This window comes from Anticarsia gemmatalis, chromosome 20 (assembly GCF_050436995.1).
Source record: "Anticarsia gemmatalis isolate Benzon Research Colony breed Stoneville strain chromosome 20, ilAntGemm2 primary, whole genome shotgun sequence".
NCBI lineage: Eukaryota > Metazoa > Arthropoda > Insecta > Lepidoptera > Erebidae > Anticarsia > Anticarsia gemmatalis.
Genome location: NC_134764.1, coordinates 9,385,781 through 9,413,411, shown reverse-complemented (window position 1 = coordinate 9,413,411; position 27,631 = coordinate 9,385,781). Strand labels below are relative to the sequence as shown.

General features: G+C 32.8%; 1 protein-coding gene across 3 annotated transcripts in view; it reads left to right on the top strand.

Annotated features, from left to right (window-relative positions):
* Positions 1–27,631, top strand: part of LOC142981790 (uncharacterized) — a 360,767-nt gene that overhangs the window by 212,757 nt on the left and 120,379 nt on the right. For all 3 annotated transcript variants that reach the window (XM_076127897.1, XM_076127898.1, XM_076127896.1), the window contains one exon: positions 20,892–20,926. The gene's annotated coding sequence lies outside the window, so the exon portion shown is untranslated. The remainder of the gene's footprint in view (positions 1–20,891; positions 20,927–27,631) is intronic.

Here is a 27,631-nt window from a genome sequence, read left to right as displayed (position 1 = left end):
AAAATCTGATCAGCGCCTCTAGCGGGCACTATAGAACCAATTTTTGAAGTACATTTAAATGTCAAATTCTCAATACCGAATGCTAACTGTTACACTTTGTTTAGGTTGAACTATTAATCTAACATGAAAATAAAATCTAAAACCTATTTTGTATACCTCGTGGTTTATTAATCAATAACAATATGGCCACAAACTGCCCATGAAGTGACTAAAAAGAGTTTTATAAACGTTGAACGCTTAAAAGCTTTGCTTAAGTAAAAATTTTAGGATAATTTTCTTTTATAGTGTGGCTAGTGGTCAAACTAATATTAAAATTGTTCAGGCTATTTGAATTGATGCGGCCAATCGACTCTATTTTTCAGCTGATTTCGATAGCCTACCTATACTTTGCTTTTTTACTAAAAGCGTTACATATCATTTTATTTTTACTGCGTTTTCAATAAACCATTAATTGATCTTTACACCCAATCTATAAATGGTCACTTACCTAACATTACCGTTGTCAGTTCATAACAATAGTTCTCAATCGTGAGTTCACCCAGAGAGCCTCATCATTTAACATGAATGATCAATTTGCATTTTGAAAGAAAAATGAAGCTGGATTTAATGACACTGTCACCATTCAATGCTTGGTCAGTGCTTGGGTCAGCGATTTCTTTTATCCTTTTTAAAGTGCCTTCGAAAAAACGTCGACTAGGTCACCTTTTGTACCTAGCAAATCTGAATGTCATTCATTTGACTCCATCAAATTTCGAAGAGAAAACATAAATCACTCAATGTACTGCAAAGAATACTAAACATATGCTAAAACAAAATTGATGATGTAGTTTCTATCCTTTGAAATAAATATTTGAAGCTCAAACAAAATTGAACTCTGCAAACGGTTTTAATTTTATGAAATCTGATATTCAATATTGAAAGTTATCAAAGCGGAATTTCTAATAAGGTTTTATATTTTAAGAGACCTTTGATAGATAATATTTTTGAAAAATACGAAATAATTGAGACGGTCCAGGCGGCAATTTATGCTTGTATTGAAACTGGTTTGTACTGAAACAAATATAAAGTCACGCCTGTTGTACCTGAGGGTGCAGACAGAGGTGTATGAAATGCACCCAAATTTCGCCATCGACAATGTTAGTTACCAATATTTAATATTTTTAATAGGTAAATATTTTTTAATTATTATTTACTGATTATGTGATGTATTCCCATTGGCATTAATATTATAACAATGTTATTTTTAATATAATTACGCGATAAGTTATTTTATATGTACTACTTTTGGTGATAGCAGCCGTGAAATTTTGCAACAGCGAGAAAAGCGTATTGCATATACATTACAAAATGCTCTTAAGAAAGTTCGAAATAATATAATCTAATTTACTAGAGAATATTCTTAATCACGTACTAATAAGCAAATATAATTCCAGAAATACTCAAAAAGGTATCTTCTCAGAATTTCTCACTTAAAAGGTATTTATAAAATAATAATTTGAAATTCAAGGATCTATAAAATATTTCCTCAGGGCTTAATTTCGTGACCTAAATACAGGCCTCCTGTCACTTTGTAATCTACGCTACGATCAAAATTGTTTTTTGTACGTTAAAAAAAAGTTTTATCACTAGGCATCAGTTTTGCACATGTAAAATTCCATTTTGATAAGGAGTTTCCTTTTGTCATTCATTATTTTATTGCAAATATTTTAATTGGTTCACCGTTTTCTTGTTAAGGTGTGATTTTATGTATGTTTGCAGTAATTTTCTTGTCATTGGTTTGGTCAACCATTTCATTATAATGCTGATTGTTCGGCTGGTGCAATTGCTTGCAACGTGTTAGTTCGAATAACTAGAGTAGATACTACTGAGATTTGTATGTATGTAAATACATTTCTTCACCATTCTTTCTCTAAAAAACAGCAGAAACTTCAAGATTCAAGATGTGTCTTAGCCTAAAATAATAATATAGCAAACATTCTTCTTCAAAGAAACTCTAGACCTTCCTCAGGGCTTTCATCAAGTTCCCATACACTATTAACTCAATACATCACACTGTTTACTCCTAAATGATAAACCGCTAGGTACAAATAGTGTAACTGATTGATTGATGGCGCTAGTTCCTCGTCCTATGTCCCAAAACTTTTTGTTTACCGGCCCAGTTGTGAGTTGCTCATTCTGACCTGATGGTTATTGATGATGTAATAAATAAATTCGACTTGTGTGGCTTTCTTGGATGAACATAAGTTTGTTAAAGTTTGGTTCTATGGGAAACTGAAATTTGATTAATAATTAGTTTGTTAACGCTAATTTTGAACAGATTTTCTCGTCTCGTCTCGATTCTAGATCTGAGGAGGTGTCGACTAGCTTGTTTTAATAAAGATTGTACACAATAATACACTTTTTTGTGAGTGTAATCTTGTAAGAATATTCAGCACGTGTGGATTGTACCCGCTTGACACTGTTAAGTATGGGCCACACCCTAAGTACGTCACTTGATACAGTGCTGCTCTTGCGTCTTCCATTGCAGTCCTACCTATTTAACAATGTAAAAAATGTTTACATACTTAATTATCATTCATTTTCAATCCACGGTCCTCCCATTATCGCTGCAATATTACGGCTATCACAACAAAAATTTACGAATCAGCTGTTACGACGTAACACCTAAAAATACTCCAAAGACTATTTGAAATATACAAAATTATTTTATCTGATAGTAGTACTATCGATCCTGTATATAAATGACCTCATTCACCCCTAAAACGCGACGAATCATTATTCGCCTTACATTTGCAGACAAAAGCACTCTGACATTCCCTACATAGGAAGTAACAAAAGAAAATATTTGTCACATATACGTTTTCGCTAACAGAAGGTCGTTTGAACAAAAAACATCAATCGTAAAGGGACGGTGCATACGTGACGTAAACGATACGGGTTAAGTCCAAAAACGGACGGTATTCCACAACTTTTATTTTGCTGAGATTCACTGTTTTTAGGGTTCCATATGTCTGATAGAAAAACGAAACCTTTAGATCTTTGTAGTGTCTATATTTAATTTAATAATTTATTGAAGGATCTCGTGTTACCGTTTTGGCAATGCAAAAGTTATTTGAAGATTACTTCTAAATTGTAAACGTCTGTTAATCAAATAAATTCTTTGTTCACTACCTAGCCCTATGGGAAAGAGGCGTGATAATATTATGTATGTATTTATGTATGGCTGTAAGTCGAACATTTCAATTTCACTGAATAGTTAACTTTTATTATGGTGCTGTCTTCACAACCATAAATCTTGGCAGTGTCAACCGAAATATCAAAATGAATTCTTTCATTCATGTAATTCACGGTATAGAGTAAAAACCGAGTAATGGTACAAAAAAATATAACTAAAAGAATCCCAAATTTCCAGTAATTACTTAGTCAAATAATTCTAGAGGAACCCTCTTTCGTGTTCAATTTCTACTGTCCAGTTTCACTATAAATCTCTCTCTCTTCATTTCGTAGAGTGAAAGAGACGGAGAGAGTTTTTTCTACACCGGGCACGTCCAAAATATCCGAGAGAAAAAGTTTTAGTTAACAAATACGTAGGTGCAGACACAAGTTTTTATGCACCTCTATTATATTGAAGTCATTCAATTTTGTTGTTATTAGTATTCGATATTTGGTTATCTTTTTTGGAATGTTTCATTTCGTCTTTTGTTTTGTAATCTGCGTTTGTTTTTTTATTATTATCTTTGGCAATTGAAAACGTATGCATGTTTGTAATAATTTCAGTGATGTGATTTGATTTTTGTATTCCATTCTGCTCTTGTGATTACAGTATAGTAGTAATACGCGCAAGGGATTGTTTGTCATTGAACAAAAAAAATTTTGTGTTTCACATTTTTTATTTAGCTTATTTCTGTGTCTCACTTCTGAGCAAAGACCCTTTGAATTTCCAGTCCTCTAGGCAAAGTTTAAAAATAAAGTTAATTTTGGGGTAGCGTTAATTTGATAGAATATATACATTTTGTTTGTCTGCAAAACTCTTAAAATTCTAGAAGCCGAATTGTTTGATGAAAATACCTGCAAAATCCTGCAAATTCCCTTCAGATCAGGAAATCAAATGTGTTACACCTTAAGTCAATAGTCCTACACTACCACACACGCGTATATTTGGAGGATATCCTATTTATTTCCCAGCGTACTTGAAATAGACACAGGTAGATAAAATAGCCACATTTCAGAATAAGACCGGTGTTTATTCCGCAGAGCTACTGAAACGATCATGAATTATGGAAGTAACCGTGAGCGAGTGCGATGACTCCTCTGTATCAAGGCTCATTAGCTTTATGTACCTGTGTTATATTTATAAAGCGTTTTAGTCTACGAATATTATATTTTAGATGACTTTTGTTTATAGTGTTCCAGTGTTTGTTGGTTTTAACGACTCTTATGAGGTTGTCGCTATTATTATACTGAATATTTTCTGAGTAAACTTTACATAAGTAATATTATATGACTAATTTCTTAATAAGCATTGATAAAGAAGCTTGAACTCCACTAAATTAGACTATAATATATGTGGGTGATTGTTTGAATAAACAATACAAAGAAGTATGACACACACAGAAGATGACGTCGTTGATTCAAATGCCAACTCCCAAGTCCATGCTCTATTAATGAAAACTGTGTAATGTGTACCGAATGCTAAACAATGGCTTTAAAAAAACCTACATTTTAAAGTTGATACGGCCGAATAATTTATATCCTGTGAAATGTTAAACCATCCCTTTAACGTAGGACTAAAATTGTTAAAAGTGGAACGTTAGTGTTACGGTGTTAGCAGAGGTGTATGACATATCATACACCTCTGTTAACACCTTCCGGTATAAGAGAAGTCATATTATGTACTTATTTATTTACATATTGTATGGGTATTAAACCAATGCGTCAATTGGCAGTATTATGACAACCGTCTCCACTGTTTCATTATACAATCAAATCAAATTTAATTGCTCAATTAATAGTATACATATATATGATATTTCGCCTCATATAAGTTCTGAGTAATAAAACTAAAACACAAGTAAACCCAGGTTACGAGTGTAACAATAATTACTCCGCTGTTTATATGTTATATTTAATGTAACATAAGAAGATTATTACACATTAAAGCCACGAATGGTGGGCTTAGATAACGTAAGCCTAACAAATGCTTTAATTAATTGCTCGCAAAACTTTACTATTATACTTATGTGTGTTTTTAAAGACGGCATTTTGAAGTAGGTAATTGTGATTAAGTTTGATGTTTGAAGATATAAGTGGAATTGTTTTAGTGATATGAAATTCTATTGAATGTCCGACTTGCACTCTTCAGGCTGTGGGTTGGCCAACTTATGGCGCATACTTTCTATAGATGTGTGTCGGTTTAGTGCAAGCTGATCGTTTTTATGCTTGGGGCATGTAATTTTTTGTAAGCTATCACGAAATATATCAATAGATAATCCATCGGGCGGCTTGATCCACTTTGTAGCGAATAAAAAGACCTAATTTAATATAATATATTATGCTAGTGTAATTTTTTGTTTTTTTTTTTAAGTATGTGCATTTACCCTGAAGACTTTATAATGTGCTAGCTATGACGTCATCATGAATATATTGACCTCAACCGTATGATTTGCTATCACATAAACTATCGACGTTTTTACTACAAAAGTCATTTATTTAAACCAAAACTTCCCTACAACATCTAACATAGTTAAAGCTAGAACAGAAATTCAACTGATTGTTATTTACATTAGAAAATGTAACTTTAGAAAAATACAACAAAAAAAATCGTTCGTACAACCTACTTTTTCTGTTTACCTCAAAAGCAATACATATTATATGAAAACAAAACCGGCGAAGTAAGTATGAGTTGCGTGCTTTTGGTTCCGTATCTTTTATGTTTAACTTTGTTTTGTTTGGTTTGCGAACCCGGTTAGACTACTTATCCTTTTTAAGATCAGACCCGTGACTATTGAGAAAGTAGAAATATTTGCGATTTCTGTTAGTTTTTTATTGTTTCCAATTTAGTCACATTTTTTATATTTGTTTATATTTGCATTATAATGCAAGCTTGCTCTATTATTTTAAGTATCCATTGTTTAGTACTACAATCATGACAGTAGATGTTAAATAATCTTAGTCAAAACAATTTATAATCGTCTTTCTATTAGCTACACCTACGATATATATATCCGCACTACCACTGTCAGAGAATAATAATATCTAAAGCATCAATTCCGCTTTATACTTTTGTACATAAGGTCAAATGAATAATTAAAAACTCCTTCATCCTTAAAGCAATTTTGATTCACTTATTATTAATATATTTCGAAACGTCACAGATGTTTTGTCTAAGATTAAAACCTTTGGGAAGTGAATACCTGTCTAAAAATACCTTGGCCCTAAATAAAAATAATTAAGCTCTACTGACCCTAAAATAAAGCGAAACTAATTTCTCAAAACCAGCATCCTTACTCATCGTCCAATTCTAATCTCGAGGTTTTCTCTCAAAGCTTACGGTACCCAGAAAATCTTAAAGACTTTATGAAATATGTACTCCCATACATCATAATTATTCGCAACGTTCCCGTTTACGTGGAAAATATTTATATCCAAGAGCCTTACGTTTACCCTAGTACCTTATTTAGTGGTGATTTATTGATGGCATTTATCAACGTGCTTCTACCTGCTGCCAGATTATGAATAAAACAAGAGCTTTATTAAACAGTTGTTATGTCTGCGTAATCGTGTTGAGATGAGTTGTGTGGGAGATAAAGAAATCTGAACAATATTGAGCGTATTGGATTTTATTGAAGAGTAGGCAGCTAAGTAGGTTGTGGTATGAAAGTGTGTAGGTTGTGGCATGTCGTAGCAGTAAGGCGAGAAAACACTGAGATGACTACTACAAAAGATCAAATCGTGATCAGATTTTGTATGGATTTAAAATAATACGAGATACCGGAAAAAGATTTTACCAAATCGTTGGATCTCAGTTGACTACTGATGTACATAAATTTGATGCGCTAAACATATATTGTATTATCTATCGGTTTATTGCTACACTTTCTATAACAAACTCATGAAAAGCAATTCCTAGCAAAATCGGTTAAAGTTTGATAATTCTGACGTAATAATCTAAGATAGCAATCTAGTCATCTTTGACAGAACATCGAAAATATCCGTAAGAGCCCAAAACCAATAGAAGCAGTCATAGCAACCAGAAAAACCAAAGTAAAATCGCAGATTTATAATACTTGATACTTCCTAGTCGTTGTTCATTTGAACCGTCGGCGTCGTTCTCAATGCGTATAATGGTATGTTTTTATTTATTACCTCGTAAATTATAAGCGATGATCCATGTGCGGTTCGCGTTTATTTATTTTGCTGATAATACCGTATCGGTGAATGGGGTGAGCTAAATCGAGAGTACTTTTGAGAGGAATTGGGCAAATCTATAAACGCTCCAGATGGAATTAAGAAATATTTTTTGCCAATTACTATAATAAGTCCTAAATGACTGAAATTTGAGGCGCCCATAGCCAGTTGCGCTCACCGGTCGGTAAAGGATCTGTGGGTGAAGCAGCTGTTGGCGCGGTCATTCCATAGATGGGTGACCGCATAGTGGTATTTGAACTGGGCGTCTCCGTGCTTCGGAGGGCACGTAAAAAGTCGGTCCCGGTTGTTGTCGATTAAGATAACAGTCGTTAAGCCATGTCAAAGGCCTTCGGGCGGCTTGAACAACTTTGACACTAGGTTGACCACTTACCATACGATAAGAAGAAGAAGAAGTCCTAAATACTTACCATATGAACTTTTTTCTTGTAATAAACAGCCTGCATGACTGCTTCTGCAGTTTGAACGGCCGGGTTTTGTGACTGCAGATCACAAAGTGTTTCCCGTGTCAGGTAAAGCCACTATCTGATAGCTCCATCTTTTGTGTGTAGGCCCTCAATTGCTTGGAACCAAGCACGGTCCCGTTACATAAGTTGCATTTGAACGGCAAATTGTGGGTTAATGTCATAATACAAATCTTTCTACGCTTCTATAAAAACACTTTATAATAGTTTTCCACAAATCTTTACCTACAATTTACCACAAGCTCTTTCCAAATACAAAACGTCTCGATCCAAATCTCCTATATTCTAAGAAAACAAATTTTACCGTAGTCCCATCAAACAAACCTTAGCAAAAACTGTGTGCTTTCTAGGCTCTGTTTATCTAATCTTCAATGCATGAAATCTGTTAGTGTAGGGATCCTCAACGATATTGTGTATAGCAAGCGCGACGCGTGTAATTGGGGATCAAGCGATTTAGGTAGCGTGCTAACTGGGCGAATTGTTTGCTGGTTACAGTTTGCTTGGTGATAGTTCGATGTGTATTTCTGTGATTCTGTCAATTCATTCAGTAACTCACTCAACTCAATTCGATAGAAAGCGAGCAAATAAATGTTGATTTAAATTATGTGCAGAGTATCTTTGCACATGAGACAGGACAAATAATATTCAAGCATATCGTCAAATACATAACGATATATACATAATAATATTATGTGGCATATTTAATGAAAATTCCGATTAGGTAGTCTTTATTTAACTTAGAAACATGTACAAAAATATTCTAAATTTTAAGTTATTCTTGAACGGGTCACTGCCGCGATATTTGTCGTCCACCACTGAGGCTAACGAGTGCTAACAATTTGCGACTGATAATTTGCTTAATAAGAATACGTCCTTAGGCATATTGTTATTTAGACCTAGGTGAAGCATAAACTGAATTGTATACAGCGTTATGACACGAACGCGCCTCGACACTTATTTGAATAAAAATAATACTTTTACTTATGAAAGCTCTCGAAATTTCAAGGTACAAATTGCTGACATAAATTCAGGTCTTTTGAAAGATCTAATAACGTGATAGCTAGATATTTTTGTAATGAATTTTGAGTTTATTACAACTTTGAAGTGCTAAATATTGTGAAACTTTGAATACATTTTATTATTAAACACGTGGCTATTATTTTTAATAGAAATATTAATGAGGTGTCAGGAGGAGTCAGGTGCCGAAAATTTATTGAAATTCCTTAGAATAAAACAGTTGTAGCAAACTAATTTGCAAATTGTGGAATGAACTCGCTATTATTTTTTTTATTCGAACTTAATTTGTAGTGATTAGGTACAATGATATTGAAAACCCGTTTTTATAATATTGTAAAAGTAGTATTACCTATTGACCTATAATTATGATGAAAAGATACAGCATGATTCGTTAGATGTATGGATGTGAATGAAGCTATAGAAGTTTGTTTGTAAGGGATCCTTATAACGGCATAACGTGTATCAGGTATTTCTATTGTCTTTATAAGAGACGTCCAAGCTTACGTAATTTAAATTAAATCTACTGTTTAAAGAACTCTCAAATCTACGCACATAAAGCCAACCAATATCCACTAATGAACGTCTTAATTCTGGAACAAAAAACTAAAGTCCCTAAGCATTTAAACGTTCGGAATCAGCATAATAGAATTCTAGATAGCCGTTTACACAAATACTTTATCCCCAGAGAAAGTATTCTCGGCTACTTTTTCAGTCTAATCCTGAATTATAGGCTGAAATCTAGGCTGGAACATCAATCTTAGGAAAGTGATTTATTATTTAACTGGCTACGAATGGAGATAAATTAACTGTTTATCTGATGTAATTGTTTAGGTCAAATCATTTGGCTTTCGTAATGAGTTGATTGTTGGTTATTGGTTGTACGTTTGGGAATTTTGTTTTGTGAAGATATATTTGCTGACGTGTTTTTTGGAAAGCTACATTATTAGTTATTTTTGATTAAATTTGGTATATGTTTATATAACATCATGACACGATATTGAAACATTGAATATGTTTGTAGCATGTGTAGTAATGGACTAATGGCATATATTGTGAAACCTACGGTATAATAATATTATTATGCCGTAGGTTTAAGACATATTATGTCTTACATGAAATAATAGAAGGCATTAAAGTTTTGATTCTGTAGAAAAAAGTGGTCTATATCTGCACTCATGTCAAATATTCAATGAAAAAAATACCACCAAGATCTTTTCTTTCTTTTTGATCTCCATAAAAGTCCTTTACTTTTACTTCTTTATGGTGTTCAATGCAGACGGAAGACCGTTTTTCCAGTATCCGCCAGTCTTTGACTTTAACATTTGGTCACTTAAAAAAAGGAACACCAATAAATTTTAAAATCCAACATCACAGAAAACTACGAAAAAAAATGTTTTAGAGAACCAAAAATGTTAAGGAAAAATTATTTAAAAAGACCAAAGAATTTCTTTTTTTTTTACCGTAAACAATTATTCAACATGCATACCTCAAAAGCCTAAACATATTTACTTAAAACTAAACTCAGTTGGACAACAAGTTCACCGATCGGTTGAGTCAAAAGTCGGAGAGCAGGCTTTGTCTGTATGCATCTGAAAGCTCAATGTATCCCATTACTGTGAGGTACCAGCTTACACTACGCGCTTATTGAATTAATGAGTACTATGTGTTGGGAGATCTGCGTTTGTCTTTGTAGAGTGTTCGTGTAATACCACCTATGGTTTGTTTTTGGGACTATTGATGAAATGAAATTTTACATTACGGTAAAAACAATTTATAATCCTGTGCGAAGTTCCACAATATTTTTATTAATATTAAACAAAATTATAACAAACCCCGAATCGATTTTTATAAAATAGAAAATTATCCTATGTTTATGTGTGCGCGTCTATTTATGATCAAACGTATAGAAAAGGTTTAAAATAAATGTATGGCAGTTATTTTTTTTTGTATTTGTTTTAAACGTACTAACATTATTATAAATACGAAAGTCCGTCGGTCGGTTTGTCGTTTGTTTTCTTTTACCAATTAACCTCTGATATAAACCAAATAGTATTTTAAACGATGTCATATAAAAAAAGTTCGTTAAAAAGCTATAGGTAAGTTCCCAAACTCTTATATGCTAGTATAAGTACATTAAACAGGTATAACAGGTGACAAAGAAGCTTTGTAGTCACGTATCAGATGAATTAGCAGCTTCCACCTGGTTACCCTCTACTTAATTCACTGATTAAACAGAGCAGGCCTTGTGAAAATCATTTTGATTATATTTAGAAAGTTTTATAAACCTACGGTACTAAATAAGGTAACAAATATTTAGGACCCTAAAAATAGACTTTAGTTGACCTAAAGAAGACTAGTGCACAACTACTGAACATGGAAGGGAAATTACGTGAAGTGTGTGATTACTAGCTTTCATAATATTATGATTTAATTTTAAACACGGTATAGTAATAAATATTATTGAAGCTATTCGAGGTCATAAGCATTTTTCTACACATATTTTCATCGTTATATGATAGCCGGTGAAAAGTAAAAAAGAGCAGTAATGACCATTAATTACAGATAAACTAATACAGCGTAATAATATTTTGAATAATATATATTTCCACAGTAATCTGTCTGGAGTCTGTTTTTAAAAAATATAATTTATCCCAAATCAATATAACAACCTCAAAAATTCTCACAATTCTTGTCCTCTAACTTGATATTCGTTCAAAAATAGATTTTTTTCGCCGTTTTATCACGACCCGAGCGTCGGCATCATCATTATTTCAATGAACGGGCCTTAGTTTCCCGCTTCACTTGTCAACGAGGGAGTCCGGGAGAGTCTAATGCTTCGGCGTGAAGATTTTTGTACTTAATTTATTGGACGGTTTCTCTTTAAGATATTGATAAGTCGTTTTTTGATGGGATTTTGAAGAACTTTTTTCAGATCGTTGTTTGCGGATGGGAATATTCTTGGTTGATGGAAGAGTAAATAATGATGTAGCAGACTTTTCTTTCTATGTTAAATTAGAGATACTTTTGCAATTGAGCGTCTCCAGTAGCCTATATTTCTTAGATATTGTATGTATAAATTATAAGAGTTGTTTAGCCAAATGAAACTGCTTAGAATTTTATAATTTATTTCTATTTGTTCTTCCAATTAATAATAGAAAGTTTTGATCATCATATTCCTATGATTTTCTCCAAGAAACAAAGAAAGCCTTAATGTTTTTGAAATTATATTGTAAAAAAAATCATAGGAATATTCACAAAATCGTTCACTTTAAAATCTTACCCCAACCTTTTTTTTCCAAGAAATCTTGTTCAGTCGTTCTCTCACTTTCTATAACCGTCAAAATTAAGTGCGAACTCCTCAAAAAAATCGCTCATCCTCATTATAGGTTCATAATAACTAATTAATTGATCATCATTACTCCTAAGTACCTACTATTCAAATATAATGAGATTTCCTCACGATTGCATTCTCCGTGATTGGGAAACTAATTAACCTTTTTATTAAGAACGGATTTTGGACATTTGATTGGTATAGATTTGTTGTTCTGTGCAATAATTGTTACCACGTAACTTATTATTACGTAGCAAAAAAGGTTTTTCTCGTTTTACAGATTCTATACGCATTGCAATAAACATTTCTAAGTTATTTTGGGAATAAAGTAGTACAATACTGACTTTTAGTAATCTTAGTGTAGTAGTACTTCTAGACTTAGAAAAAAGCAGCATAGTTCGTATTTTTTAAATTTTAACCGTTATATCATTCTCGTTTTAAAAATCATGTTAAAAAAGCTACAGCCATAGACAAGACAAACAAACCATAACTTATAGCACTTAATGGCAACACCACCATCTGTTACAGGTTTCAAGTTTAAAAATGGAACGTGCTTCGACGCGCAAACTTTTTGAAGCAATAAAGAAAACTTTTATAGAGCAAAATAAAAATACCAGTCAAGTATTTTAGTTGAAACTGGCGAATTTTATAAGAATTAAACAGGTATATTTTGTATAAAAACTGACTGAATTACTTTAACAAAGAACTCTTTTTTGATTTACATGAGAATATTTACAATTGATACAAATTATTTTGAATGAGAACTGAGCAACATTTTTTTAAGACAGTATACATAAAATATGTAATTTTTTTTCAAAGAACTCTATTGATAGCATTTTCGTATTTTTTTGCCTTAATTATTCGGTGCGAGCTAAGTTCTTCAAAAATACATAACAAAGGACAATCGGACTCGAAAAAACAAATGCTTAGCGCATAATGGAGGTGTCAACTTAACTTAAAACTACCAACTACTTACTTTGTGATCGCTGTGGCTTATGAATAATATATGTTTATTTGAAAAAAATAACATAACAATAGCCTTGTAGCGATTGTCGCAGGTAGAATGGACAGTCCCATAATGTGGCACTGGATGACGACCCACCGGTCGTCATTTCAGTATAGAAAATAAGTATTTTACCTATATATGTATAATTAGATTAATAATAATGTTCCACTTAGTTATTTGTTATAATATTAATATATGTATAATTATTGTATATTTATGGATGTAAAAACCTTATGGACCTGGTCTGAAAATAAAGCTTTATTATTATTATTATAATAGCTTCATTCCATGGTTACACAGCTTACGAACCAAAAATCTTCCACTTAAGAAACTGTAAAAACAATTACAATAACTAAAAACTAGCTAAAACAAAAACAAAAAAAAGTCTATCCACATTTTTCATACTACACTGAATATCCAACCAAACTTTATTCAGTAAAAAAAGATATACAAAACTCCACCAGTGCGTTCGAATACAAAAAGCAGAGCAGATATCTAGGGTTTAAAAGTGAGCAATCAAAATATATTGAGCCTCACAGTTTTCGTTTTAAATTGTATTTCCAACTAGCTTTCACCCGCGGTTCCGCTTCGCAAATGGAATTTTTGTTGCGAATTTTTAAGTTAAAACTTTTTGGGTAGGTTGAAGTATTTTTTGTTTTCTCTTTAGAGAAATATTTTTAATTACATAAAGGCTGTGTTTCTAAGCAATGCTGCTAAAAAAAATCACTTGTTAGTCAGAAATATGCTTTTATTATGGTTGATCTAGAATTGAACGATAAGATAGTTTTAAAAACTTTCACGTAGTATTTTTTTTTTGTAATAGAGTACCGCTCAGCCTGCGACCATAGTCAGTGCAACCTGTGCCGAAATGTCAAGCATTATATGGTAAACTTCAGTTAATTCCCATAGTCTATAATATTACAAGCTTAAAGTATATTGCAATATTTTTCCAAAATAATCATTACACTCGTATAGTTACTTTCACAATACCAATTACTCAATATAGCCAAAACTAGTGTACTGTTTTCGATTAAATATTGCACACAGCTAATTTATATCCTGCATTATTACATAAGATTCTTTTTATCCCGGAAAGTCTTTTCACACATACATAACCGCGAGCAGTAGTTAGTATTAATATAATCCTTTAAACTACTTAAATGAGTGCAAATGACCTACACAGCTCGAGAGCTACAGCGAGAAATAGTGCGGTCTGTCATCCGCCAAGACTATTCCCCATGAAATATACCTCCGTGAGGAATGCTGGTAGATAATTAAATTAATTAATTACGCTAATCTAAATTAACTAGTTCATTAAACGGGCAAATTGTGAGATTAGTTCTCTACCGCTATTATTTTTGTTCGTTACATTTGGTTAATAGTTCTGTAGCGCTTTTCTACAGTCGGTACTATCGAGTACTTAGTTTGATATTGAAAATGTACTACGTTCCCGCTAGAGGCGCTGATAAGATTTTCTTAACTTTGTCGATAGCAAGTCGATTGTGGATAGTAGTAAAAAATTGCCCCTGGTTGTAAAAAAATCTTTTCGAAGTAATTAAATTAATTAATAGCGTAATGTTCTTAGGCGTCAATACTTCACACTAATGCCCCAATAAAAATGATTGAAAAACCAGATTTGCTAATTTTTACAGTATTTAAAGTAATTTTATTTCGTAGCTCATAAATTTCTGTTTTACAAATTTTTTCCTGCCTTAACCAACAAAAATCTTTTACTCACAGTCCATCACTTTTCAAAATCCTAGATCCAGCAGCGTATGATTGTCAATTTATCCAAGATGGCGCCCACACTAGATACAGAATCGTTTGAGCACGTTTGTGATTGTACCCGCCACTATTTGATGCACTATTTCCTTCCATTGTCCGTTATTCTTCAATTCACACAAAGGATTCTTTCTCATATTTTATTTCTTTGTGTTTTGTTAGTTTTGTCTGTAATGGGTCATATGGTCCTATTTATAGGGATGTGTTTTCTAATAGAGCTTAATGTTTACAAACTAAACTTAAAAACAATAGGAAGGCTGAACCTAGAACCATTTGGGATTCATAGTATGGAAGAGATGGTTTCACGGAAAAAATAATCATCATTGTTCCATTGCTGGATATGGGAGGATCTCCTATATTGAAGGAGGGCTTAGGCCTTGGTCGTGTAGTTTCGGTTACCTAACGGCAAAAAATATTTGCAAACAACTATATACTAAATATTCTAAATATTGGCTAGTATGTAAACTTTCAATACAAATTCAACTTCTAAATCATATACAGGAACATATTGAAAATATTTACAGTTTCAATTCAAATCAGTATCTATTACAGAATGATTGGTTTTAATCCAGGAAAAGTCGACCGTATTCTGAACTATAGCAAAAGGCTTATAGTCACCGAATGTACAACACACATTCAAAATCCCTCTGTATTTCTAATTCCTTGTATATTCTCCGTATATATCAAAACCACAGTTGCTTAATTAATGAATGGCCTTTAATTTGTGCATAATAATTGACCACAAATTAATTTGTCCTAAGCATAACGGCAGACGAGGAGTGAATAAATTATTAGCTGATGTAATCCTAATCTTATTTACGATCAGAGGTGATTATTAGTCATTAGAGGGTTAAATATTATGGCGTTTATGTTGCTAAAGATACATATTAGAGATCAGTTTTTTAGATTATATTTTATGCCTGGTAGACAAAGTGGCAGATAATGTTTAAAAACCATCGTTTTTAAACTGGCCACAAACTTATAGAATAATGAATTATGGTCATTGTGAGCCACTTCTTTTTAATGTCATCATAACATAGCATCACGTCACGGGACTGAAGCCACGTCAAAGGCCTTCTGGTGGCTTGAACAACTTTGACAACAGATTGACCACTAACCATACGATAAGAAGAAGAACGGGACTGATGATTCAATAGTAGATTTGATGTCTGTAGAGCTATTTGATAATCAGAGGTGGTCGAAAATTAGTGTTCTTACATTCTTTGTTTTCGTGATTTTTTGTTTAGTAAATAATACCGGCTTCTTAGCATGGATGCAGAAATGACATAACACAAGGTAGACGACAAATCCTTACTATAAAATTTTCTTACTTTACCTCCAGTTTGATACACTACAAAGTTTTAACAACAAACCACATTATTCCGTACTTACTCATTACTCTACCCAACACTTCTATATACACGAGTCTCATATACATCAAAATACCCACACGTCACAAGAAACATGTATTAAACTTCACAAAACTTGGGGTCTCCGGTGGACGATCACAAAAACAGTCGCAACAAGGCTTCCTTTCCACCTACGCTGATGTCAGTTGAGCGAATGTTTTAACATAATTATATATGGGACAATGCTGATGTAGGCGGCAGATGTACGTATAAACTATCACGACTGGTATACCCTAAGGTGTTCGAAATACTTTTGCGTTTGTGTTAGTTCTATGGAATAGGGAGCGATGTGTACCCGGCAATTTATCAAAGTCCAGGCTACTATTGACAATAATCTGATATATTAGATAAGACCAACAATCCTTGGAAGCCTTTGCTCAGCGGTGGGACACAGTCAAAAAGATTTCCAACGCTTTGTTTTTTTTATTTATTTATCATTTCAACAGAGAATAACAACAATTACTTAAAAATAGCAACAAAAAACCACTAAGGTTTAAACCTGTGCTATCCTGAGTCTATCTATTACTTAACGTAGCAAGTACAAAGTCTTATCAAAGTCTTAGTCTGCGCTTGCAATCAATCGCTAAAAAGCACGGCAAACATCTGTATAATACTAGCTGACCCGCGCAACTTCGCTTGCGTCACTTATGAGAATGGGTAAAATTTTCCCCGTTTTTGTAACTTTTTTATTGCTTCTCTGCTCCTGTTGGTCGTACCGTGATTATATATAGCCTATAGCCTTCCTCGATAAATGGTCTATATAACACTGAAAGAATTTTTCAAATCGGACCAGTAGTTCCTGAGATTAGCGCGTTCAAACAAACAAACAAACAAACAAACTCTTCAGCTTTCTCGACCGTCATACACGACCGAAATCAGCGTAAGAGTAAAGCAATCCTAACCCTGCAGACGCTAAATCACACATAACTACACACAATGTCTTCGGGTCGAAACGACCGGCTCCCGATTTAATTGTCCAACTTCCAAGCTTTATGCAGTTCCCTGTTTAATGGCAGTCGACGGGTTAAAATCTTGATCGTTAAGACCGAGTTACACTGGGTACGACAGTGGGTGTTAAAAAGGAATTATGATTTTAATACGTGTTTTTAATGAGCTTTTGATAGCTGTTAAGTAACTGATTAAGATTTAAGTGACATTTCAGGTAGTTTTATTTTTGTTTTATGTAGATATCTTTACTGTACTAATTGTGAATAAAATGTTATTGTTTTATGCATATTTTAAGTAAGTATCTAGTTTATATAGGTATATTTTTTCTAGTCTGTACATTCCTCTAAAATAAATATTTTTTGGGATCGGTAAAGAAATAAAGTCATGGTTCTTTGGTCACTAAAATTTACACATAATTTAAAGGTTCCATAAGAAATAATTGATTTTATAAACAAATTTCAATACACCATTATCTATATAAACATAATAAAGCAGCAATTTTGTTACTTCTTGCTAATATTTCCTCGACTAGTCTTCCGTTCTTTTCAAATTACAATTTTGCAACTAAAACCTAGTACCCAGTGTGTCCCTACAACTACCGTGTTCAAATAAGTGCTGGCATTAAGACAGGGGGTTAAAACTAGAAGTTTTACAGCGGTATTATTTTAATGAACTGGAGAAATTATACACATTGTAACCAAGATGTTCTCGTAAAGGCAATGATAAAACTCAGCATTCGCTTGTAATGAGCTTTTGAGCGAATGTTACATGATATTGTAATATTATAGATGCTAAATACTGTTTGTATTTTACAGTATCATGACACAATGGATGCTTGATGGCCGTTAAAAAAACATATAAGTATTACAATATGTTTTTTTTTTAATACGCGTTGCATTGGAAAATAATAGCGCATTTCAGTGATTGACAATTAATAATTACTTAGAAATTGATTTATTTTATGATATAAAGTTTATTTCTAGAGGTTACCTGAGCTTGTTTATCGGCCATCTTGTAGTTTTCTTTTAGTTTGGAATCGAAAGCGTAGGCTTTCCCTCAGCAGTGGGCTAGTGCGGAAGGATAGTAAACAAATATATGTATATTATTATTTCATCTTAGACGATTTAACTTATATTTTCCGAATGCTCGTTAGAATGTTCGCGAATGTTTAATTTTATGTTACAAGTACATGTATTTCCTTAGGTTTATGACCATAAGACAATATAAGTGTTTCAACGTTTAAGTTTGAATTACATTTTACTGCCTTTTTGACCTACATGCGGCATGAGAGGGTTAGGAACACGACGTTTTGTTATAGAAATATGGTTTTATACTCTACTTGTTAAGTTTTAGTGTTGTTTAAGTGTATTATGTTTCTGTCTGGCCGTAAATTAATAAAGGTGTTAAAGATATTTCACTAATTTAGATCAATCCCCGAGGTGTAGTTTCTTTATAAGTTAGATGATTGACAAACGGGTAGTTTTTTTTAAATTTTGTATGATTGACCAAAGCGCCTTTAGCGGGTGGGGTAGGAACTTAATTTTGAATACATTTTTAATGTCAAACTCTTGACTGTAGAAAATAACATAACCGTAGGTAATTTATTTGTGTGAAGACTTTAAACCTGCACTATAATTGTAATAAATGTTAAATTATTACGCTACAATAACTTTTTGTGAGATTAAGGTTCGTAGTGTCAATAAAAGAAAGCTACTAAACAGGCTTGACTAAACTTTTGATAAACTTTTTCAATATAATATTATTTATAGAATACTTTCTTACTTTAATAAATACTTTAGTTTGATATGTTTAATTTTAAGAATAAGACATCTTGTTAGATTATATTTATAAAGGCTTACATTACACGTGACGAAATTACGTTTTGTTACCTCTCTGACACAATATAAGCATGATTACTATGTTTTCTTTATCCACCAAAAAAATATGTCTCGAAAATATTTTTGACACAGAAAAAATTACAGAAGCCCCCAAAATTATAATATTAAAGTAATCTACAAACATTTATTTAAAAACCTCGTCGAAAGCGGCTTAAGAAACGCAAATACGTTGGCGTAAACAATATTAAAATAAAAAAATGTAAAAAAAAAAGATTTCATAATCGCGTCGCTGAAGAGATAAAAACGAATTTGTTTTAACGAAAAGTAGGTGATAATTTTGTCCAGTGTTTTTTTCGTTGGTAACACTGTGTTCTGTTGAACAGGGTTGGCGTTAGATTTAGTTGATTAAATGTCATGTTCACGTATTGTTGTTGATAGATTTCTTTTACTGTTTATTTCATTATATTTTTGAATAATTTTATCTTAACGCTTGGTAACCAAGCTTGTTTTTAATAACTATCAAATTAACTATCACGACTTCTAAACATAATATTGCATGACCACGGTTGATGTGACTCGGCTCAAACATTGAGTCGTTGTTATTAAAATATTGTCATACAGCCCACAATACTTTAAATATCACAAAACCAAATCTTATTTTAATCTATCAAAATCAAATACTTAAAAATCTATATTCCTAATCAAATTGAAAATCCATAACCCTATAGTAAGGGATTTCTAAACAGAACTATCATAGAAATACACTCACAACTATCAAATCACAACTACCAGCCGCATCTGCCTTCACTAGCAACCCTAAGACCAGCAGAATTATGAGGCGTAACGTGGTTACGTTGACAACAGCCTTAATCCTGTGTTTTATGAGCCACTGCAACACTGGTGTACACATGGGTTTAGTAATAACTTGCCAAACAGTGTATCGTAAACTTAATGCTCATATTTTTTGAGAATATCGATCGAATTTGATGTGATGATGTCAGGAACAAACAAATTTTTTTATACTTTTCAAAACTAGACTAACTTTGATTTTACCTTCTATGCAAACTTCCCGATATTTTCTTTTTATTTGGAACTAGAAACTTTGAATTTTTTCTCAAGATTCACTGTATCTATTGGTCAAAACCACATGAAAATCAGTTCAGTAAGTTTTGAGTTTATCGCAAACAGACCGACAGATATGTAGACGGGTATTACTTTTACCAACTTCATAAATTCCTATATAATGATTACATCCTTCATGTTTTTGGGATTTCTAAGTACCAAAATATACGACATTTCCAAAGCTTATTTCGTATATTTAGTACTAAAGCATATTTTATTCATAAATCTCTCACGGTCTAGGTTTAACGCGTTTGATACCGGCTATAAACTCAGTATTATTCCGAGGCTTTGTTTTTTAAAACTGTACCGCTTTTATTAAATTGCGGTAAATAAAATGTAAACGGTAAAGAGATTTTGTTGATGTCTGAGTTATGATGTTGAAAAAGTTTTTGAATTTTTAAATGGTTATCTTTTAAACGGATTAGTACTTAGAATTTGTTAAAATTGTAGAAGCAAAGTTATTATAATAACGTATTAGTCCTAAAGATAGGAGGAGTTATTAATTTTCTTTGTATGGAAATGTTAACACCATGTTTTTTTTGTTTTCAGGTAGTTTGAATGGATGGACTGCAATGCTTGAGAAGGTAATTACACACTTTTAAAATTTGGTGTATTTTTTTTATACACTACAAACATATCTTAATCTGAATTCTTCTTAGGTTTATAAATAATACAGATATTATAAATAAATAAACATTTTTGGACAACTCACACACGGTCATCTGATTCCAAACTAAGCGTTCTTGTACTATGGTAACCAGACAGCTGATAATCATACTTATATACTTCTAAATACATACTTATATAGATAAATTAACATCCAGGCTCAGAACAAATACTCGTGCTCATCACACAAATATTTGTCCCGGGTGGGATTCGAACCCGCCACACACGGCGCTAAGGTTATTGCGACGAGGTGACCGCTTAAACCACTGCGCCAAACGTGCAGTTAAGTTATATTAGATTATTAAATAGTTTTTGATCAGTGTTCCGCTAAAAATTGTATAACATTATTATTTTATTACCAATTGACTTTACCTACAGAAAGAAAACTACATACAAAACGAAACTACTTTCATCTTCAATAAAACATAGCAAAGCTGCTATTATGTTATGTAAATATTCTGTCAGAAAAAGCAGAAGAAATACGGGAACAAAATATAAATGTAACCTAGACTGTCGGACTACTCCTGTGGGAATCACTGAGAATTCTTCACAGGTCTTAGATAAAGGTCATACATTTATAGTTCTCAAAGGACAGCTGCTAAATATTTGCTGGATTGCTAGCTTTTTGAACTGTTTTTAGGCTTTTTAAGTAGTTAGCGACAAGTACAATGACACCTATTTTGTGTATTGCATGGAATCTAACGCGAAAATGCATTTTACTCGAGAATGCTTGAATTTTCCGAGAAGGTTACACTTGGTCGAAACTAACTTTAATTTGTAAAAATCAATTGGTGAAAGTTCAAAATTTGAATCGACAATATTTTAATCCCTTTTTTCTGTTCATGAAATTACTGCCGTGGTAGTCTAACTGAACACTCCACATCGGATGATGGCAAAATCTAGAGCAAAAAATGTTCAGATCAATATTTAGAGACAACAAGATCTCTTTATGTTTAAAAAAACTGCATAAAGTTGCTATACAGTGCGCAGTAAAGCTTTTCTACCAGCGAAGTATGTGCACAGTATACAGGAACACTCTCTATTTCATGACAGTCACAGTCCGGTAAGACGGTAGTCTGACACGACCAGCGAGAGGTCAGGCGCTAAACCAACGGCTTTATGTCCTTTCCCAAGCACGGTCTAGATTTATGAAAGTCTAGGAAGTGAAAGATTTAGTCATCTTTACTACAAGAGTACGCCGTTTAGACAAAAATCTGTTTGACTACCTTTGTGGCCTGGGTGATAGTGTATACGACTGTTAACCCTGAGGCCCCGGGCTCGATTCCCAGGTTGAAAAAAGTGCTATTGGTATTTTTTGTTATTTGAATTCTATTCTAATTTAGTTATTTATTGACAATAGTCTCGAGTTCGGTAACGTGCCCCGTACGGGCGCAATAAGCTTGCTCTATTGTTGTAGTGTAAAATGGCAAAATGCTGGTCTACTTAGTACTCCTTTATGCATAACAGGATAGTGTTATGTATGTATGTGTATCAAACGACTTTGTAGCTATTTAGTTAGCTACTCTTTATAGTACTTATCGTTTCCTTGGTTGCCAAAATGATAAAACTCAGCCATCTTAATAAAAAGAAATGATAAAACAAACAACGGAAGCAAATAACGAAGAAAATTTTATATTTAAATTCTAATTGCTTGGCAAAGAAGGGCTGTGGAGAGATATTAAAAAATGTTAAATGTTGCAATTATTATTTATTCTATGACGCTTTTTTTCTGAAGCAGTTAAGTTAGTAATTCAAATAAAGAGCTGTTAGTGGTACAGAATTGAGCTACTGTAAAAATACCCCAAGAAACTTTCGAATCTATACTTTATCTATACTAATATAATAAAGCTGAAGAGTTTGTTTGTTTGTTTGTTTGTTTGTTTGAACGCGCTAATCTCAAGAACTACTGGTCCGATTTGAAAAATTCTTTCAGTGTTAGATAGTCCATTTATCGAGGAAGGCTATAGGCTATATATCATCACGCTACGACCATTAGGAGCGGAGTAGTAACGAAAAATGTTACAAAAACGGGGAAAATTATGACACATTATAATTCTCTCTTACGTGACGCAAGCGAAGCTGCGCGGGTCAGCTAGTTTATAATATAAGTAAGATACCATCGTTACACTAATTACAAATCAAAAGCGATGTTCAATAAATAATTAATAAAATTCAAATAGAAACTGTTTATAACTTCAATTAACGAGTTCTGTACTTATTTGAGTTTGAGTTGTCTACTTATTTATTTAATGGAGAACTTTAAGTTATTCGACAGACTGGCTACGATGAAGTTTCGGACTGAGGTTTTTGTAATTATTTTGAATAATATTGCTTGATTGGGCAACACTAATTTGATTAATTAAATACGATTCATACACAGCTTTGATGATAAACTATATTTTATTACTGCTTGTTAATATATAAAAAATGGGATTAATTAAGTAAATTATGACAAGATTACAACAACTCATTGTTAACTGCACGTTTGGCGCAGTGGTTTAAGCGGTCACCTCGCCGCAACAACCGTCGCGCCGCGTGTGGTGGGTTCGAATCCCACCCGGGACAAATCTTTGTGTGATGAGCACGAGTATTTGTTCTGAGCCTGGTTGTGAATTATCTATATAAGTATGTATTTAGAAGTATATAAGTATGTTTATCAGTTATTTGGTTACCATAGTACAAGCTCTGCTTAGTTTGGAATCAAATGACCGTGTGTGAGTTGTCCAATGATATTTATTTATTTTATTTATTCCCGCAACAACATTTCATATATATGGCATAAAAGATATGGATATTGTTATCTTCTTGAATATTTTTTTTCTCAGTATCGCGTTTTCTATCCTTCCCGAAAATCGACAAGCTGGTTGTAAATTTTTGAGAGCGGTAGAAAATCGAGCTTTTGCGAATTTTGTGTAAGAACTATTTTTGCAGTACAATTTAAGTGTCAAAATCTGGACATTCATCTTATAATCATTAATTCTCTGCAGAATTTGTGTTTCGTCATTTTTTTTTGTTCTTCGTATTAACTCATGAGTGATAGCCTTCTTATTGAGGAGGTAAATAAATCCCACAAAAGGCTTTTTCTGATTCCCATGTACTGTTTCGCTTCATCCCCATATACAGTCAGAACCGCTAATGTCTTTCCCGTTGTTTTAAAAACGCTGTCACATTTACGTTTCCACTAATACGTTCAATATTGTTTTATCTTATTCTTTTATTTCTTTTCTACACGGAATGCTTTTATTTCTATATAAATGTTTATTTTTATATACAGATCAGAATTTTGATTGACACACATAAATTACTTTTACGAATACCTTTTTAGATTGTTTTCCATTTATCTTTTTTAGGGTTCCGTACCGAAAGAGTAAAACGGGAACCCTATGGCTACGAGTAAGTATTCGCTGCCTGTCTGTCAGTAGGCTGTACCTTATTAACCTTGATAGTTAGGAAGGACAGTTGAAATTTACACAGATGATGTATTTTATGTGCCGCTTTAACAACAAATACTAAAAAACAATAAAATAAATATTTAAAAGGGCTCCTGTTCAACAAACGGTATTATTTTGCTGTGGTTATAAATAATTGAATATCATTGACAACTGACGTACGTATATTACATCTTAAACTAAGTAGCGCTTGTACTATGGTACTTAAATATTTCTAAATACTCGTGACATACTAATATTTATTTTGTTTGGTAGGATTCGAACCCACCACGTGGTGCTACGGCTATAGCGGCGAGATGATCATGTTAACCACTGTATTAAACGCTACTATTATTCTCATTGCTGTAATGTAAATAATAGTACAGAACCCTTCGTGGGGCACCAACTCACGCATAGCCTTTCTTTGTTTCCTTTAATAAAATGCAGTGGTAAAAAAGATACGTCTTCTATAACATTTATTTGTGTTTCCTTCATATTCATTGTTTTAGCCCGCTTTGATAAGGCAAGGTGCTAGTATAAGCGTTTTCATAAAATATTTTAATACTTTTCTTTTTATGTGTACATGAAAATCGTAGGCCATTTTATGTATGAGAAGTATGATTGATATAAAGTTTTTATGTTTGTTAATATTGTATGAGGTATAACAAATTATTGTGCGGTTAGTTTTTCTTTTTATTTTATCTAAATTTATCTTTTATTCTATCTGTAAATATTTTTGTGCAATTCACTTAAATGAAACGCGTGATTCAAATGAATGACTAGAATTTTTGATAGTAATAGAAATGTGCAATAACATTTTTGTCGTTTAAAATTGACTATAATTTTCTCTCAGACAGTGCAGGCTGTGGTGCCTGCGCAACCTGTGCCGAAACGCCGAGCATTACGAAAATGATCAATATATCACATTTCACTTCATACACGTTAATGGTTATCAACCCACGGTATGGGCGAACATACATACATAACTGACACACACGCATAGATAATCTTAAAAACTTTACAGTTAAACTTTCATATTTAATTAATCTTGCATACAGATTAAAATTTTTCAAAATACCTTATAAATAACCTTTCAACATTTTAACATCAGAAATATCCAATATGCATATTTGTATAACAAATTTCACCGTTCAGTCACATTTCCTGCAGTTTAATTCGCCTCGAGCTGAATTAGATGCCGTCTAGACGGTAGTCGATACCTTACGGCACGACATTTATTTCCATAAATACGGTTATGCTTCAATTTTGAATTTGCTGTGAACATTTTTGTGCAACCTTCCGATTTCTGTTAAGGTGACTTTTGAACGAAATAGTAAGTTTGGTGTATTTACTTTTCACTGCAATTTTAAAAGAGACTTTGTAGAGAGTAAATTAAGATTTAGTGGATTCTGTCAGCGACTTCGTCTGTCTGAAATGATTTCTCACGATCGAAAAGAGCTTAGACCTTAATCTAGGATTTATAGTATGCGTATCCATACGTTCTTAAATTTTTCGTATTTATAGGTATACTTGTTTATTTTTCTATTTGAAACTAATCTAAAAGTCACAGGTTTGTAAATATCAAATAGGTACTTACTTCGTTCAGAACTTAAGGTGATACTATTTAGTGATGATCAACAATAATTACGCAATAATATCGCCTCAACAATCATGTGTCATGCAGATTATTCTATGGACTTTATTTCGATGATATATCTTTGCAATTTGATCCACCGATGTGCTTAAGTACACTTAATATACGAAAAACCGCATGCGTATCCCAAACCGCACAATTGAAACATAAAAGCCAACATGAATATCCAAAGCGTAAATCTTAGCAATATGCAACAGCAATTCATCCAGCAAATCACCACATTTCGTATGCCTTCTGCACTTTCAACCATTCAATAACCATTTCAATCCAATAAACGCTCTCCAAATCGCTTCCTATAGCACTTAGGCCTTAGTTTTATATAAATTTCACTTCGCCGTTTTATTACGACCCACACAAGGTACATATGTAGTGCGATGAATAATGGAAAGTCTTACACACATATTGGATTCGACGCACCTCAAATATTGAATTCGTAAAGGAATAGACGTAGTTTTGTCTTTCAATAACGTCTTGGTTTTTATTGGCTAGAAGAATTGTGGGGTCTTAAAAGAAATTGGATATTTTGACGATAAATAGGACCTGGCGGAAAAACTGATCAATTCAGGAGTAAGATTGACAGCTTTGCCGACGGTAACCTCTAAATGAGTAATCGTTTCTATAGGCTAATTTTCTTCCATCATTTTCTCCTAATGTTATGTATCATGACGACCAGTCCTGTAGATCTGTAGTCCCTGGAATATTAACGTTTCTACTTAATTGCAAAGTGCGCTTAAATAACATGTTTCGGCGTAATTTGTTTTTAAAATATTACATATAGAGTAATGCTATGAATCGTATAAGTTACCTCTATTTCGCTCGACGTTTCGGCACCGGTAGCACTGTACATGTTAGCGAGCCATAAAGTTATAGTTTTCTAGGAATTGAGCAATATTTTCCTTTTAATACTGATACTTAAATCACTAGGCTACTCTAAGGCACTGCAAGATTTAAAGATTTTTTCTATGAGAATGACAACCTAAAGAGATATGCCATGTTGGGTTCCATGCAGATCGTTTTATCATACGTCTAGAAGAAGTCAGAGCCAAAATCCGACGATTTGTAAAAGCATTTGCTGCAGCCGTGTCTGCGCAAAAAAGTGAATACGATTCTTTTTGTGGAATTGTTTTTGCAAGGACTAACGTTTTATTGAAATCAATATATTTAAAACTCTTCCGTTACTGAGTAAGTGACTGACTGATTGACTGCCTGACTGATGGACAAAGTACAGCCGAAACTACTGAGCGTGAAATTTGATGCGATGATTCCTTAGGAAGTGTAGACGAGCACTAAGAGAAAATTTTTGGAAGTTCCCCACCTTAAGAGGTGGAATCACGGGAGCAAAGCCGCAGGCGGAATGCTAGTCTCATATATATGTATCCAAAAGTATCCTTCGTTATTGTTATATTAATATACTATTCATAATAAATAATTAATTTTAAATGAAGTATTTGCTTGTAGTTAGAAGCAGTAGTAATGAGGGTACTTAGTGCTGTATTTTACTGAGAACATCTCTCATAATGATAATGCTTTATTCCTGAAAA